We start from the raw sequence: 12392 nt of genomic DNA, 5'->3' as shown, positions 1-12392 counted from the left end.
ACCAAAGTTCAGCTTTCAGCCTCTGGATCCCAGGTGCCCTGTGCTACATGGAGGAGCCTTTGACCCTCAGGTGCATACTCCTTATGAAAATCTCAGGATTTTAAGGTCTTCTGTGGGAATTTTCACAACCTTTTACAGCCATGCAGCATGCATTCAAATACGTGTGAAGAGACAGTCATTTGTCTGTGACCAACAGAAGAATTACATGTGAAACATTCTTACTCCTCCTTTCCTTAAAAAAGGAATGAAAAAATATTCCTCATTTCCTATTGAAGTGTTACATGAGCTTTTGACCAAACAAAATGCAGGAGGTGCCTGTGTAGCATTTCAAAGGGAAGCTGCACTTGTCTTTTTTCCAGGTTGTTTTGTGAACTGGAGCAAGTGATTTGATTGTCCTTCAGGTAGTATCAAGATCTTTGGTGGGGCTGCTTTGACAGCTCTGCAGCTGAAACACCCATTCCTCCTCTGCAGCTTACTGTTAATTGAAGTCATCTTGCTTCTGTTTCTCCATTGCTCACCATGAAGTTCATTCTTGGATGCTTCTGTTCCTGGCTTGCTTTGCTGCACTGTCCCATGCTCTGCTCAGTCCCGTTTATTGGGGTAGTCTCTCTGTGTACTCACCTATTTCATGAGGAGTTTCAGTTATTGAGACTTTGTGTGTGTTTCCAGGTTCCACAAGAGCTGCCTTTTCTTCAGGTAGGTATGTGGTCACACAGCTTCTGATCTTACACTGAGTTCATCTGTGGTTGATGTGTGTAATTGGATCTGGTAAAGCCCAGGAGGGGATGTGTTCAAGAGTCACTGTTTAGCTTTCACCTCCAAGGAAGGAGGTTATAAAGAAAGCCTGTCGTGTTGCTGCATGAGGGGATGATGTGGGTAGAGTACAACATACAGTCTCCTGAATTCCCACAGTGACAGCCTGCTTGCTTTTTCCTCTCCTGTGAGTGGGCTGTACCAGGACCAGAAGAGACTATCCAGACTTGCTTACTTGATGTACCATTTGTCATTTAATTTCAGATTTAGAAGCAATTGACAATTAGAGCTGCTGCTTTAAGAGCACTGTCTGGCAAGTTAGAAGAAATCTCTGGGGTTCCTACCAATTATTTTAATGGCTTGCTTCATCTTGTGAACTAATATTTTAATGGCTTGTGTGTCCATTTCCTGTTTCTGCCCATAGTCTGTGGCTGCAGTGAAGTATCTCTGGTGTAAACACAGCATGCACTTGCAAGCCTCAGTTTGCAGCACTGCAGCTTACCCCAGTCTGATGTTAGGCTTTGTTTCTATGTGCTAAAGAATTAGGTCTCATCTAGTGAAGTGAACATAGATCTGGGGAAAGTCAGAGCATAGCCCTAGTATTAAATCTCTGCTGCCTTTTCACAGGGTTACAGGCACAACTGGCCCATCTGCCTGGAGATTCAGTGCTTTGCAGGTATTTGGGGTAGAGATACAAAGACTCTGAGCTGCACAGTGTCACAGCAATGAGTTAAAATGATCAGTGTTAGAAGAGGAAGCTTCTTCCTCCCACTGAAATGGCTGAACGAAAATGTGAGTCTCCAGAAGCAGCAGGAAGTTCTTAATGTGAATCACTGCCAAAAGCCTCATACTCTGAAAGGGATTTATGCACTGCATGGTTGTTTTGCCTCCTCTGTGTGTGTGTGTGTTTGCACTACGGAGTGGGGAAGGGGGAAGAAGAGGTGTGGCAAGCATCAACAAGAAGAGTGAGTCCTTTCCTAGTGCTGTAACATTTTCCTATAGGCTTCCCTGGTAGGTGAGAAATAAATGGCTGCACAAGAAACTTCCCCAATTGGCTGTGATATAGTGGTACGATGTGTGATGTCAGCCCGGCACAGCCCGCTCTGGCACTTCTCAACCTTGGGGTTTTATTTCTCAGCAGAAATATGTGTAAGAGAGAGAGAGAGAATGGTACTGAAAGGTGGGGTGTTCAGTTTCCTTCTGCAAAAGTGAGAGTTGCTTGTAAATCATTCCCGTTCCTTTTAGGAGTGCAGTCAGAGCAAAGCAAATGGCAAATCGGCTGGGAGGAGTCACGTTTCAGTACTTCTGCATAAGAATGCCGGCTTTCTGAAGAGCCAGGCAAGGAGCTGCTGGAGATACTCAGGCTGCTGAATGGTGAGGAGGGCAAATGCAGCGGCACTGAAGGCATTTGTGTTAGTTGTGAGCATTTATTAATAGGCCATCGGATGACTGTAACAAAAATGAAGGAGAAAAGACACAGTGGAAGAGATTTTCTCCCCAGCCTTGTGCCTCTTTTAACCTTCTGACTCAGGTTTTGTGATACTGAGTTCTGCAGACATGGCAAGATGTCATCTTTTGCCCCAAAGCGCTTGTCTGTTGTTCTTGATGTACACACCTAGTTGAGCATGCACATTTGCATGCATAATTGACACACCCACTGGAAGCCAGACAGCAGAAGCTATTCCACTTCACCATCTGCACCTCTTTTCTTACCACTTTATTTTACCATTTATCCCTTCTGGTGAATTTGACCATGTTTTAAATAGGTGATTTTACCTTGAATTTGTCCTCCAGACATCAAGGACTTTTGTTTCTCTTTAATTGGGTTTGAGATATGAATTATGGGGTTTGTTTTCCAGGATGAATACTTAAAGGAGCAGCCTTCTTTATGCCACTGAGTCCTGTGTAAAGATCTCAAACACCAATGATGTTTGCTTCCAGATCCTCAGCCAGTAGGGATAATTATAGTGTCAGCAAATTGTGTGCTGATGGGTGCTCTCTGACCTGTCCTGGTTTGATGAGGTTTTGGATTATATGGTATGTCTATCTTTGCTTACAAGGCCAGATTTGGTGACCTGTGGAGCAATTACTGAATTTATATCCCTACAGAAGAATATTCCCATGAGACTCACAGTTACGTGGAGCTGGATTTTTGGTGAGCTGGTTTTGTGGGCAGGATCTTAGTGAAGCAATGAGGTTATGGTCTTTAATCTTACCTTAGAGAACTGGACTCACATGTTAGCATGCTGAGTAAGTGTGTTTTTAATCTCTGTTTCTGGTAGATAAAGTGTAATGTGGCTGTTTCACCCCTGCATACCATCCAACACTGCATTTGTTCAATGTGAGCAGGCAATGTGATTTCTGTGTGAGCTGTACCATGAGAGTCGGGATCTCAAAAATCTGTTGCCTTGTCTCTGCAATTAATTAGTCCATGTGGAACCTCACTGGAGAGCAATGGGTCTGTGGGGATCAACTTATTTGTGTCAACCACAAATTGTGGCAGATTCTCTAGTGCAGCATAGCTGAAGCCTATAGACCCACTTCTGTGTTAGAATGTGGATGATATGAAGTGGGATGACTGATGCTGTCATGTTAAGATCCTTCCTCTTTCCATGCATGTGCACAGCTTATTGTATAATCTATTCCCCACTGGTTTTATCAGCAAGGAAATCTGCATTGTTCTTGAGGCAGAATCCAGTGGCCTTCCCAGACCTCCCATGGAGAGCATTGAAAACCTCATTGGTAAGCCTGAAATGCTTTTATCACATGCAGTGGGGCAGTGAGCCAGAAACCTAATGTTGAGCTCTGGAGGTTAGGCAGAGTGATTAGAATAGTGGTTGGACACAATAATTTAAACCTCCTGAAGGCTTTTCTCTGGTGCACCACTAAGTATCTTCTTTTATTTGCAGAGAAATGAGGCTTGATTAATGTTCAGATGGACTGTGCTGGCACCACTGGTTTCCATCAGCAGCTGCTTTTTCCTTCTCCTCAAATGAGTTTCTGTGTCTTTTTGATCAAGCTTCTAAGAGCTGCTCTGCCTGAATTTGCTAGCAACCTGAAACAGCAGCTTTTGGAGGGATGGACTGTCTCATGCTGGACTGTGTTGGCTGTAAGAGCTGCTCTCTAGTCTGCCACATCGTTGTGCTGTAAGAGGGCTCTGCGTGATAAACAGTGTGCTAGAGCTGGGTTATGCACCCAGGCTGCAGGGGCAAAGCTCCTCCAGGGGTCCTGGAGAAGCAGTGAATGCTCTCCAGTGTCCTTGCATCTGTCCAGAGAGGACAGGTCTAAAGTATCAGGAAGAGAGGCTGAGACTGGATTAGAGTTGCTGTAACCCATTTGTGCTGTGCCTCATCCTTCACTGGGAGTTACAGGTTTCAGCCAAGCAAAGGCTTATGTTCTGAGGAATGACCATATGAAATACAAGCAGCTCTAACTCATCAGTTTTAATGATAAGAGACATGGGTCAGGTTCCCTCTGCACAGGCTTCCTTTTGTGGGACATAAGTGCTGCCCCGGCCTTGCGCCAGATCTCTGCTCAGAGGTGAACCTCCCTCAGGCTCTTGTGAAGCAAAGGCAAAGCTCTTCTCCAGTGATGTGACCTCCCAAGCCATTCTGGGTTGCCATGGCCACGCAGTATATTAGTGGCAGAGAGCCTGATTCAAAGGCAGGGCGAGTCTTTCCTCTCATCTGCAGGCTCCAGAGTGAGGGACTGAGCATGGGAGCCTCAACTGACAGCGATTCCTCGTCTTCTAGTTAGTGATCTGCCTTCCCCAGCCCACAGCAGAGATTTAGTAGCGCTCTGGCGTGCTGACACCCGTCTTTCTGTGAGCTCTTAACGTTGTGCTGAGTTCAGTTGTGTCTCCAGATGCTCTGCACACAGCACTGGAACCTGCTGTGCTGCAATTAGCCTAGCAGGTGCTCAGCACTGCAGTTTATTATTAGCCACCCCTAATACCCTGCTGCAGGTGCACTTGGTGCTTTGCAGAGAGAAGGATGGAGATTCCTTGCCCCAAGCACCCTTTTGTTCCTGAAGCCTCTACTCCCTAGCAACTCAGTGCCTCACAAATGATTTCCCCCACCCCATGTGTATTCAGACAGATAATTAACCTCTCAGCAGCTTGATTAACCAGAACTCCTGCAACCTGCCTTTCCTGGTAAAGCAACAACTTCCCTAGAAAACCATACTTCTCTCTCTTCCCAGCCTCATTGAGAAGAAAAAATCAATGGGCACTGACTCTTCATGTGACTTGTGTGTGTGTTGGGTCTGTGTGACATACCAAGGAAGCCCAGGATTTGTCTTGTATCATTCTGAAAAGCTTAAAAAGCCCCACCCCTGTAACCTGGGTAAAACTGACACTGTGTTTTCTCAGAACTGTAGAGACATTTTGCTGTTTCTGGTTTGAATGTGTAAAGGGAAATGTGCAGCCTCTGTTTTTTCCCCTCTTCAAGTCAAGGGATACTACTTTGAGATAAAAGGTTTCACTCAGTGCACAGGTCACATAGTGTTTCAGTATGAGGATAAGTAACAGGGAGATTTGGCCCAGGTTGAAGGGCAATAAGATGAATAAAATCTGTATCAGCTACAGAGTCTGTATCTTGTAAAGAAGAAGGTGTGAAACACGTTTGTAGGGTTAGGATCAGCCAGGGATGAAACAGGATTCAGCCTCAAGATGTTTCTGTAAAGCATTTAAGCAGCCTCATGTTTTACTCACTAAGTCTGAACTTTTCTATCTGTGTGTACTTTTCCTTTCTGAATGTATCAGGGTGGGAATAACACAAGTTTTTGTGAGGCCCTTTATGCAAAGACTGAGCCTGAAGCTGCTCCCTGTGCTGAGCTGCCGTGCACAGTCCCGGTGGATGCGTAATTTCGGACTAATCTGATGAGAAAGCTGTGTTCAGCCTAATTGCAGGCAGACATGAAGGGAGGCTTGTGTTAGACACCGTCTGGATTGTCAGATGAATCAGCCTCTAGCAGGTTCACAAAGCAGTCTGCAGAGGGAGGGCCAGCAGCTCTGAAACGGCTGGTGTCTGGGCGCAGGTAGTGGCTGGTAAAACCACAGCACAAGCGCAGCTGAGTTTCTGTCCTGCTTGTCAGTCCACCGGCGAGCCTTTGTTTTCTTCCCTGCAGCCAGTTTCTTGGTAACCATTCAAATACGGTGCATTGTCACTGCCCTGCCTTTGTTTTTGCTTGGCCAGGTAGCAATCCAGCAACGTGTTTGTACTGCCAAAGAAATGACTGTTATCATCCCTCAGTTGCTTCTGTATTTATCCTCCCACCCCTGTGGCTCCAAGCACCTGCATCCTTCTGTCCTTTCCAAGAGGGATGCAGGGTGCTGTGGACTGAAGCATTAAGAAGCTTTTAGTTGATGTACTTTCCCAGATGCAAGCAGCTCCAGCCTGAACAGCATCTCAGAACCAGCTTGTGTCCATTTGTCCCCTGATCTCCTCTTTCACTCTTTGACTCCTCAAATGCCCCTGATTCAGAAAGAGAATTCTCCATTTAATTGATGGGAAAATGTATAGATCAGCTATAGATTAGAACCTGTTATGCTCTAGGTAGTAATTGTAGGGCACCTTGGGTTTAGTGAAGAAGCTAAACTGTTTGAGAGAGTTGGCACACACGCTTCTCTGCTGTCTGTACAGGACTTTCACCACCATTTCAGGTTGTCTCCAGGGTTTTAAAGCTGCCTGTAGCTGAGGTCTCTGTCTAATGGCCCCCAACCTCTTTCAGGGTCAAATGGAGGGGGTGGGGGAATAAATAACTAAAACCACAAAAGCAATCCCTTCTTCCTTCCCTGGTGCTCATCTCTCTTTCCTTGCCACGAAACAGAGAGATCAGCACACCTCTGTTGCCACGTGCCAGGAGATTTGATGCACAGTTGGCTGGAGGCAGACACACTCAGAGTCTAGGCCTCTGTAAGCTGTCTCAAGTTGGGAATCTTAATTGCTAAGCACTTTTGGAACCCTTGCTGTAAACACTTCAGGGTTTTTCCTGTCGGGATGGGCGTCTGGCCAGTGGATTTCTGTTCTGCACCCTCCGTGTAACGTCAGGATCTTCACAAGAGCTGTTCATGACAATGGTGTTGAGCATTGGGCTGCTCCCAACTGTTATTTCTAGGATCAGCTGATTCAGAAAGCATCAGAAAAGGTGTGGTGGCTGGAAGCTGCTGCCCTCCAGCTCTGCAGCCACCTGTCAGACCTGATATTGCCCCAGTGCCTTGGGAGGGAGATCCCCCAGCTCGGGTCTCTTTGCACTAGCTTGCTGCTCCTGCTCTGCACTCCATCAGACTTGTCTCTGCCGCTTATGTGTTAATTCAGGGGTGAAGGATTTTTGTTGTTGTTCAGCTCCACACAAAACCCCACGGAATTATTAGGAACAGCAGGCTTCAATGCCTGTGAGAGGGATGAGTCCAGCTGAGAGCCTCTCCTTTGACTGTGTCTGAGGGAGCAAAGGGAAGGAGAGCAGTACAGAATGAGTCAGAGACTGGATGAATTGTTCTGGCAGGGCCTGACCCTGATGTATTCAGATGTATCCAGGCATAGCTGAATGAAATGTAATGGTCTGAAGTTCTGTGATGATCTTTGCCTAAATTAGGGTGAGGTTTGGGTTGTGTTTTTTTTCAGTGACAGTCTAATATGAAAGTCACTTCTGTTTCTTTATCCATGTTTTACAGCCATCCTGCCTCCTGAGTTTTCAGGTTAGGTGCCTTTGTAGGTGCTGCATTCTCCTCTTGCACAAAAAACCCCCCAGAAACTGGTTGCTACATCTAGGAAGATACCAGGCAAATCAGATACACCCCAGAGCCATTCACTGTGGAGTGCAGTAAGGAATAGCAGCCCCCAAAGTGGTTTGGAAGTATGTTGTGCCGAGTGTAAAGGCCTTAGGTGACTTCAAAGGGTTGCTTAGGATTCCCAGCCCACAGCCAGAAGTGAAGCATTTGTCACTAAGATGGAAGAAATCCCTTTTCCCTCACAGACAGAGGCTTCTGCAGCAGCGCTGCTTCATGTGGGGTTTTTGTTTCTCAGCTCTAGGACACTTTTTGCTCAGCTCTGGGGAGTAAACAGCAAAGTGTGGCCATTTGTGGTAGTTCCTCTTTCAAGATGACTTCCAAATGTTTTCCTGATGTGATGCCATTACTGATTACACATTACTGATGTGATACCATGGGAGAGGGAGGGACAACTGGGGTTAAAGAAGGAACGTGCTGGAATGTCAGAAACTTCACTGGACTAAAGCAGGAGAGACCTGACACCCCTCAGGGTCAGGAGATAGTCAGAAGAACCAAGTAGAAACAGCAACAACATCTGAAGCTCTGTGAAGCAAATGATAGTTTGAGATGATGAGGGGTTTGGAGCAGACTCAGCCTGTGTGTGGGGACTGTCTGGCACCCGGTGCTGTAGGTTTGCCCTTCACAACTGGAATGCAAACAGTTGCAATGACAATGGTGATATCCAACTGGTGGTAGCACAGACAGCTCAGCAGAGTTTTGAGCCTTGGTCACAGAGTATTGATGTGTAACTGCTTTCTGTGCCACAGTCCTGGCTGGGACTTCTGAGCAGTAGTGTCTGCTGGAGAGCAGCGTGGTGAGGGGCAGCCGGCAGCACGGTCAAGGGTTTGTCCACACAAGAGGAACAAAAGGTGGCTGACAGCCATGTGATACCACCCAGCCTGCAGCTATCCTGGAGAAGAGAGGTGCCTCGTGGTGTCTGGGGGCCAGCCATCAAAAAAGGGTGATTGTGATGCCGAGGAGAGTGGGAGAAAAGGCTCTGGCTGATGTGGTAAGTACGTAAGAGTGATCATAAGCTGGGCCCTTCTGGGTAATTGATTAATTACTCTCGTTTTATCAAGCAATGTATTAAGTAGGGTTCAGTGCACTAAAAACTCATTAGCTAGGGCAATCAGGGACAAACACAACAAGCACATGCAATTTGATTTTCACAAGGATTGCAAAACACCCTCGTGTATACACTAAACCCCCTCTGAAGTCCCGAGTCATCCCATCCTGCAGTCTGGAAGAGCAGCAAGGCTGAACTGCTGCACATCATCCCCAGCGTCTTGCAGGAGGCATTTGCTGTCAGGACTCTGTCTTTGGAAGTTGTGGGGACTTTTGCTTTGAGATCTCTATGTTCAAAACTAAAAGCTGCTTGTAAACTGCTCTAAAACTGTAGAGAGAGGAAGGCAGCAGTGTCTGTGGGAAGAGGCCTCTCAGCACCTGAGTGATTTTCCCCTGCATCCTTCCTAGGAAGGAGCAGGTTGGTTGTTTGGGTGAATGTGGCAAATGGGCACAAGCCCACAGCCCCTGCCTGGAGTAACACCAGAGTCCAGTGACTCCCTGAGAAAGCCACACCAATACACATCCCACAGCTGCTTTTAGGGCTCTGCCTGACACACCAGTAAGCCAGAACAGGAGCAGGGTGTTGAGTCCTCTTGGCAGAATTTGCTGCAGTGTCAGTAATTGTGTTGTCAGTCTGTTGTCAACCTTGAGTGGTTTGTGGAGATTGGGACCACTTTGCTTAGCATAACGGAGCTCATAATGACGGTGTGGTTTGTCGTAGGGTGCAGTGTGGCTCAGTGGGTCGTTCACTGTGGCCTCATCCCCGCTGCTGCTGTCTTTAGGTGGAGAACCATTGGCTTAATGCAGTGCTGAAAGGCAATTTTGCTGTTGTGGTGACGGATGCAGCACGGTAACAAGGACAGCAATCTATTTATAGGCCTCTCATCAGGGCAGATGAACTACAGAGTGAAACCTTTTCATCTGCAGGATGGTGTGAGAGCTGCTGACAGCTTGGACCACGGCCTGTGGTGATGAGGAGCAGCAGAGATGGGCACAGCCATTATGGTGAAGGCAAAGTCAGCTGACAAATTGGCCATCCCCTTTTCTCCCTTCAGTCAGGAGCGACAAATGCTTTCATTCATATTCCTTCCTTCCATTAAACTGCAGCGTGGCCAGCTGCCTGCAGAGCCACAGTCTGCATCTTGCACATCACGTCCATTTCAACTTGTCTTCCTTTTAAAGGTTCACAGTGAGTTTTGCTCTTGGTTCTAGCCTGTTAGGCCCCTGCAATGCAGCGTTGGCAGGAACTGTAGCTGAAAGGATTACAGTGCAATTAACATTCCTTGTCCTTTTTGCTTTCTGGCACTGCTGCATGTGGGGTGGGTTGTTTCTGTCTGGAAGATCTAATTAAGCTTGCCATGCTGAAAGAAATGGTGAAGTTAGAGGTGGCTTTTTCAATCCACTACAGGTGGAGCATGAGAGCTGCATGATATCTTCTTTATTTCATGTTCCTACGTAATTTGCACTTGATGTGACGATGGGAAATACCATGGACACAGCAAGGTGTGATTGTTTAACAGAGTCACGTTGCTTTACAGTGCTGACAGCGTGGCCTGGGCTTTCCAAGGATGGGATTAACCAAGTCTAATTTACTCTCAAGGCAGAAGAGTGCAGGGACCATCCTCGGTGTGTGTTGACATTTTGTTGGGCTCTGAAGCAATTCTCCCAGCCAGTGCTAAAAGAGAAAATCAGATGTTATTTTTAAGTGTGTAATAGTGGGTACAGAAAATAGCTTCCAGGAACAGGGGAATGGTTAACAGAAGCAGCAAGCTTTGATTTCTTTGGATTTGGCTTCGTTTTCTTTCTTAGATTTATCCACTGACACAGGGAAGTTTTTCTCCATGTCTCTGCCAATCAAAGGCAGCCCCTGATTAATGTCTGTGTAGTTTGGTCTGTGCTGTGTTGCTGAGTGTTGATCACTCTTAATCTGAGCTGGTTGGAGTGCATAGCCCCCCACCCCTTGCCAAGAGCTGTGTGTAGCCTTCAGATACAACTGCCATGCTGCTTTGAGGAGGCTGAAATAGTGTGTAGGCCTGAAGTCGTGTCCTTTGGACAGAACAGAAGCCACGTGTCAGCAGCTACCTGTTGGGGAAGAGGAGGCTGCTCACAGAGGAGGAGACTGGTCGTGGGGATCTGGTGCCAGATGAGGACCGTGCAGATGTGATTTCAAAATGGGCTGGGGTGAGGGGTAGGGGCTGTGTGAAGTGACCAATGTGTGCCTCTGCTGAGGATCTCTGAGTGGTGGCTCCAGCCTCGTCGCTTCCCACCTTTGTCCTTCGCTCACCTCTAAACTTTGCGGGTCCCTCTGCTGCACTCTCCAGAAGAACCTGCCTCTGAGCATCCCTTCTTCCTCTGTAAAATGGGTCTAGCAGGATTTCTTTCCTCCCTGGCCCTCATCAGGCTGGGAAGATGTGGCTTTGTGGCACAGGGAGCGCTGAGGAGCGGCGCGCCAGCGATGCCCCACTTTCAGCTGTGTCTCGCCGTCGCTGCTAATTGACAGCAGAGCGAGTGCCAGCTCCTCAGGCTGTAGGCTGGGCACATTTTGCTGTGAAACCTTCTTGCACAGTCTTTGTGGCTAAAGGAATACTGTGGTGTGTCTTCTGCTGCTGGCTTTGTTATTTCTCACTGACCCTGTGATCTATACGAGGCCTGGCGAGTGATGCACGTCCCAGGGCATTTGCCTCAGCCTTGTGTTATTGATTTGATTTATTCCTCTCAAGCCCAGCTTTCTGCTGCACTGGCTGAGAGCAGAAATCTCTCAGCAGTAGGAAAAACACCACAAAACCCAAGGCAAAGGCAGATCTCTGCAGAGCTTGCATAGGCCTAGGCTTGATGATTGGTAACCAAGGCAACAGAGCCTCTTTTGCAATAAGTGCTTACTGCAGACCCCCATTTTGTGCAGAGAACTGGTCAGCATTGAAAATTAGAGAAGACAAGGTGAGATCTATTAGGCAAAGCAAGCCATCAGGCAGCCAGCAGAGCCTGTGCCCAGCTGGGTAAATTAAAGCAGGCACCACGCAGGGACCAGTGTTCACTCCTGGTTTGATCGTGGCCTTGCTCATTGAGAGAGGCTGCTGCTGCTAATCAAGGCATGAAAATACAGGCTGCAAGGAGAAGTTTTTATGTAGGAGAGGCTGTGGTCTGCTCTTTTGGTTTTGTCCAGTGTGAATCTGTGGCAGAGCTGTTGTAATAGAAGGTGCAAGTGTAACCCCAAGTCTTCACTGGATGGGAAAATTCCTGCAGATCTGAGTTTAGTTGCTCCATTTGACATGGGAATAAATGGGAGGGAGACACAGGTGATGTTTTAAGCCACTTCTGTGCTCCCATCATCTGTCAAGAGACCCAGAGGTTAACAGATATTATGGCTGCTTTAATTTACATTCATAATACAACATCCTTTGGCTGATAGTCTCCTCTACAGGGCCCTGACCATGCCCTGTCTCTGTCCTGGTCAATATTTAAGTTGTGGTTTTAGCCTTTTAGAAAATGATCAGTGGTGTAGGGAGAGGATTTTGTGTGGCTGCACCTGAACCAGACCTCTGTTGGGTTGCTTGCAGGAGGCTGGTCTCTGTGCCAGTCACTCCTTCTGGTCCAGTGTTCCCCAGGGCTTCTCCACGTTGGTGTCTGGACACTTGGATCTGCTAAGAGATGAGCTTAGTTTTGCCTCAGCACATATGGAAACGTTAATCCCTAGAGCTGGCCAGCCAATATTGTGTTCATTTCAGATGAGCCACATCCAGGACTCATGTGCTGCTTCAGCCTCAGTGATGTGGAATCCCACTGTAGGGGTTCAGTCAGTCGCTGA

This window comes from Colius striatus, chromosome 27 (genome assembly GCF_028858725.1).
Source record: "Colius striatus isolate bColStr4 chromosome 27, bColStr4.1.hap1, whole genome shotgun sequence".
Lineage (NCBI taxonomy): Eukaryota > Metazoa > Chordata > Aves > Coliiformes > Coliidae > Colius > Colius striatus.
This window is presented reverse-complemented; position numbering follows the sequence as displayed.